The sequence below is a fragment of the Sinocyclocheilus anshuiensis genome, unplaced genomic scaffold (assembly GCF_001515605.1).
Source record: "Sinocyclocheilus anshuiensis isolate Anshui unplaced genomic scaffold, SAMN03320099.WGS_v1.1 scaffold1950, whole genome shotgun sequence".
Classification (NCBI taxonomy): Eukaryota; Metazoa; Chordata; class Actinopteri; order Cypriniformes; family Cyprinidae; genus Sinocyclocheilus; species Sinocyclocheilus anshuiensis.
Window position 1 is genome coordinate 264,345 of NW_015544259.1, and position 6,098 is coordinate 270,442.

At 39.7% G+C, this 6,098-nt stretch overlaps 1 pseudogene; it reads left to right on the forward strand.

Annotated features, from left to right (window-relative positions):
* The first annotated feature begins 2,515 nt into the window (after positions 1–2,515).
* Positions 2,516–6,098, forward strand: part of LOC107697994 (acylamino-acid-releasing enzyme-like) — a 29,113-nt pseudogene continuing 25,530 nt past the window's right edge.

Consider the following 6,098-nt stretch of genomic DNA (forward strand, 5'->3'; position numbering starts at 1 on the left):
GATGACGAATGCTTTTAACCCATGATTCCCTTCGATGACCTATGTAAACTCACGTGAGAGATGAACTTTCATAAAATATGTTTTATCAAAGCAATTTAATATAACAGACTGTAAAGAATATGGAACATAGGCCTTAAAAATGAAGGTAACAGTAGTATGCATGGCGTTATGTGCCATAATTGTAACAATTGCCTCTTGTCTTAGGGTGCTTTCACACTAGCACTTTTGGTGCGCACCCGGGTTCGATTGATGTCAGAGTTCGATACGTTTGGATGATGTGAACGCGGGCGGTCTTCCGAACTCGGGTGCGCCCCCGCAAACCGTACCCGAGTCCGCTTAAAAGGGGTGGTCTGGGGTACGGTTCAAGTGAACTCCGGTACGGTTCGCTGCTGTTGTGAACGCAATCGTACCAAATCATGGAAGTGAACCGCTATTAATGATGTATTATTTGATAAAAATGAGTGTTTGTGTGTTTCACTCTCTTGACGAGCGTGACTGACGCGCTGCAAACAGAGAGCTGTAGGCCTATATCTCATTTCTGTTCGCCTTCAGCATTCTTTAGAGCATTTGCAATATAAAAGTGCAGAGAGCAATGTTATGCATTTTGCATAAATTAAGCAAAACAGCTGCTGGCTTGATGATGCAAACGAACCGCGGTTCGGACCCAAATAAAATAATGTGAACGCAGTCCAGCGGGGGCAGGGGGGAGCAATCGACCTCGGGTTCGGACCAGGCAGGCGAACCAAGTGTGAAAGCACCCTAAAATACAAATCTTGTGTAGGCTAATCCCAGGCTATCTGTAATCAGAAGCACATTTAAAACTGGAATATAATTTAATTTCATTCACGTGTTTCATATAATCCTTTGTGGATTACAATCCGCCATCACAATGATTTTTTGACATTTAATTATTCTAGCTGTGAAAGTTTATAAACCAGGGCTGTCCAAACTCGGTCCTGTTACGGACTGCTCAGAGACTGAGTGAGGATCCAAATGCAGTGTTTATTAGGAAAGTCCAGAATCGAAATCAGACAGCAGGCAAGGGTCAACACACAGGCAATCAGTCCGACTAAACAACAAGGCAGAGAACACAAGGCAAAGAGTCCAAAAACCAAGATACATATAAACAGGCGAACCGCTCAGAGATGCAGTGTAACACTTACAAGACTTCACAAAGAAGGACAAACTAAACCAGACTTATATAGGGTGAGCAGACAGGGTAAATGAGACACAGGTGCAAACAGTGAGTGTTGATGAGTCCGGGCAAAGGATTATGGGAAATGAAGTTTTTGATGGAGTGGTAGAAGTCTGGGAAGGAGCGCCCTCTAGCGAAGCTCACGGGCACTCCAGCTAGAGATCATGACAGGTCCTGGAGGGCCGGTGTCCTGCAGAGTTTAGCTCCAACTTGCCTCAACACACCTGACTGGAAGTTTCTAGTGGAAGTTGCCTAGTAAGAGCTTGATTAGCTGGTTCAGGTGTGTTTAATTAGGGTTGGAGCTAAACTCTGCAGGACACCGGCCCCCCAGGACCCAGTTTGGACAGCCCTGCTATAAACGATCGGCCACCTGCAGGATCCTCACATGCGATAGCCTAGTAGCCGGGACAACTTCTTTATGTTTACAGACGTGACGTAATGACTCGAATTTTCCGCGAAAACCTACCCGTACCACTCAAACTAGAAAACATTATTATAAGCTAACCGTTGTGAATCGGGCTAAAGTAAGGCGATAGTTTTGAACACTGGCTGGTTATGTACTTGCTCAAATATTGATTTTGGATAATTTTTAACCAAAAAAAGTTACGGACTGCAGCTTTAATATCAATCCAAAACATTTAGGTAAATAGGCCTACACAGTCATAAAATAAGTGTTTTATGGATTCTTCCTCTAAGTTACAAAAGATGCATGTAGTCTCCATGACTCTAAAAAAAGTTGCAACTACTTGTCTCACTGGGTAAATCAAATAAATAACTTTATAAGTAACTTCTTTTTTATTGGTGAGACTATTTACTGGGTAAATTCCAGACCTCTTTTCATTCAATCTGAGCATATAACGAATTCCAAAAAGGTTTGCATTTAGGCAATAATGTGGTTCTACATCATTTTTAAATATAAAAGTTATTAAGTTCATTATCTATAATTTTCATACCCATTAATACTTTACTGATTAGCATATAGGGGATAGACTCAGAACATACATTGCCAGACAAAAGCTTAATAAGGCCACTAAGAATGGCATCAGATACTACTGCAAACTCTTTAGCAGTTATATGGATCTTATAATAATTAAGGAATTCACAGTAACTAAAGAGATTTCCATTACTCTTGAATAACTGTCTCACCAAGATTGTACCATCTGATATAAATACCCCACGCGTCATCGCCTCTGACCAATCAGAGCGAGCTACAGTTGCCTTGCGCTCCGCCCCCTCAGCGCCATGTTCAATCGTAGGATTCCTCTCTTGTCACACCGCGCTGTCATGGGCTCAAAGGTACAGTCAAACGACAGAAATATAACTTAGAACAACATCCTCTCATGTGTGTTTCACTTTACACTGCAGCAGAAGGCAGACTGCCCGTCCTCAACAGCCTCAAACCCGCTCCGCGTTGTTATTCTGACAACCTCCGCGTCACATGCTCAGATGATCAGTTGAACCATGTTCTGGCTGTATTCGGTGTGTGTTCTCGTGTCTGGCTGTATGTCTGTTGTGTGTTATTATGCCGTGTCCCCATGTGGCGTGTAAGGTGCTCCGGGAGCCGGCGGAGATCGCTCAGTTGTACCGGATGAGTGTCGGTTCCCGGCGTTGTGTCGCGCGGATGTGGGACCGGCGACACGTCACGATACGGCGGACAATACTGCAACGTTTATACAGGTTTACACTCAGCACCAGCACTTAACTATTTGAACATCACCGAACACATACAGCTATTTGAAAATCTGGAATCTGAGGGTGCAAAAATTAAAAATATTGAGAAAATCACCTTTAAAGTTGTCCAAATGAAGTTCTTAGCAATGCATATGACTAATAAAAAATTTTGTTTTGATATATTTACGGTAGGAAATTTACAGAATATCTTAATGGAACATGATTTTACACTCCAGGGCTTCTGTTTTAATAAATAATACAAAAACTGACAAATAATAATCAATATTGTGGAATACACCATTTACTCCACTTTCACACAACACTGCAAACCTGCAGCTTTGAAGGTCGTCTCCTTTGCTTTGAGCCAAGAGCTCAATCTGTGATGTTTAGATCATCTATTGGTCACTAGTCCTCTTCTCATTCAACTTCACAGGTTAGAGTTAATCAAAGTTCAGCTAGAATATGCAGCGAAATGTCTTTGTACGTGGCACTGAACTGGCATTTGGAGTGTCCTGCAAAGTGTAGTGCAGCGATTCCAGCAAACCTCGGTTAGTCTGGTGTGACCGTTGCCTTATGATCAGTCCACTTGATGAATCGAGTCCTACACATTAATCCTAGCGCTACATTTAACTCAAACCTTAGCAGCCGCAAATGTGACTCCTGTGCTACTTTGCTGTGGTCAAGACTTCCCTTCTAGACACCAGTCGAATTAATGGACTGACTGAATTGATCCAGACACCGGTGTAGTAAATGGTGCAGCAGGTCTGTCAAAAACAAGAAACGTAAGAGTCGTTAGCTGCGTGATTAAGATATCAAAACACAGAGTTATTTTGAATATACACAGAACAAATGCAGTCAACTTGCAGACTTAACTGCTCTCTCTCACACGTGAGTTTATGTCTTTCAGAGTGGACTCAGCGGGATTTGGAGAGGAATGAAAATGTGAAGTTTTGTCGTCAGTACATTGTGTTTCATGATGACAAATCAGTGGTTAACTCCGGACCCTCAGGAAACTGCACAGAAATCAAGGGAGAGTACGTTCACTTTTTACTCATATGTGATCAAGGATTGCATAATTCACCCTACGTTGACAGTTCTATCAGCATTTACTTACTGTCACGTCTTTCCAAACCTGTATGGCTTTTTTGTCTTTTGCGGAACACAAAGGGAGATACAGTATTCTGGTGAAGGTTTCAAAGGTTTTTCCCATACAATGAAAGTCACTGGGGTCTAAAACAACTCAGAAACACTGGTTTGGATCAACATGAGTAAATTGGATCAAAAAAAAAAAATGTACTGCCTTTTTAAGCAAGCAGTAACAGAGTGCGTGCCCTGATACATCACGCTGACCCTGCTCTGGCTCTGTGTTTAGGCTGCTCAGTGTGGATTCTCCATCCGGTGACATGAAGGCTGTGCTGAGAGAGAGCACCATTAAAGGAGAAAACAAGCAGTTCCTTGAGGTCAGATTGTTTGCACAAATCATGTATTTACCTACACTATGACTAAACTTTTATACTTTAATGACACTGTGATGCCAGTTGTGCAAATGGCTAAACAACTGAACAAATATGTGATGCCTAGTATTTTAAAATTTGTTCTGGACCGTAAGCATAAAACTCCAAAAGTAACTTATCAGAATAGTCTTACACTGTTTGGCGCTGCCTAATGTTTAATAGGAAATATTCACATGACTTTGATCTTATCACATCAACAGACAGAGCTGGGTAGTAACTGATTACATGTAATCTGGATTATGTAATCAGATTCCAAAAATTAAGTACTTGTAATTATAGATTAAATTACATTTTAAAATACTCGTAATCAGATTTATGGATTACATATTATTTACACAATAGCAATCATTTATTCATAGTTTATTGATTCTCCCTAATTCCTCTGTTTCATCTAAAATATCCTACACTCCGAAAGTCTTCCAGTTTTGAGGTAATTCACACAGAGATCAGTCATTAGTCCGGTGGCTACACAGCATTTGACGGCTGGATTTACAAAAATCATTTCAGGTTTAAGAAGTGTTTCAACATTGCTTCAACTACTGATGAACACATTCATTTTTATTTGAATGATCAATCAGTCGGTTATTTGACCACAAATTACTTTGGAAGGCTTTCAAACACATTAAAATGCACAAATTCACCAACTTTTTTGTCATCTAATCTAGGGATGCACGATATTATCGGACTGATATCAGAATCGGCCGATAATGGCTTTAAATGTAAATATCGGCATCAGCCCGATATGAAAAATTATGCCGATATGTCTTGCCGATAAGAGGAACACGTTAACATTTACATTACATTTAGTCATTTAGCTGACGCGTTTATCCAAAGCGACTTACAAATGAGGACAATAAAAGCAATCAAAACTAACAAAAGAGCAACAATATATAAGTGCAACTGACAAATAGAAAAAATAGAAAGCTAGTGTTTGTTTGTTTTTTGTTTTTTAAATAGAAAATTAAAAAAAAGATAAATAGATAAAGTTGAATTAAAATAGAATAGAAAGTGTTAGAGTCAGAGGGTCAAATAAAGGTGGAACAGATGGGTTTTTAGTCGTTTCTTGAAGATGGTTAAGGACTCAGCTGCTCGGGTTGATTTGGGAAGGTCATTCCACCAGGAGGGAACAGTTAATGAAAAAGTTAACTTTAACGTTAACTCACATGAGCTCAGGGTGTGCTAGCGATTAGATCACGGCAGCAGTGTGACTCATTCTTGAAGCAAAGTTTTGTCTGTGATGATTAGATTCACTGTTTTGGATCGCTGCATTTAATCTGTGAAAGCACATACAGAATGACGCGTTCGGTGTATGATAGAGTAAACAGTAATAGCACGTGCAGCAGCAGCCTCCCCCGGGTCCTAACGGCCGCTCAGTAAGGAGTTTTAATCTGTAGGGGGCACTGTTGGCCTACTTCTAATTAAATTAAAAGTAAAATAGCCTACATAAATAACATTTAGACTGTGTTTCTGATTAAATAAAGCAGTAATTGATGTCATAAAATCATGAGTATGTTTTGATTTAAAGGTTAGAAGCTATAGCTTACATGAAAAAAAATCACAAACATGACACTTGTAAGTTAAATAATTTTATATATGCTGATTTATTCATCAATGTGTAATATGTTTTATTTTTTAAACTAATCATAAGCTCTAAAAGATTTTAAGAATTTTTACAACTCATTTGCTTTATACCATCTACAAATGTTAAATCTTAAAAT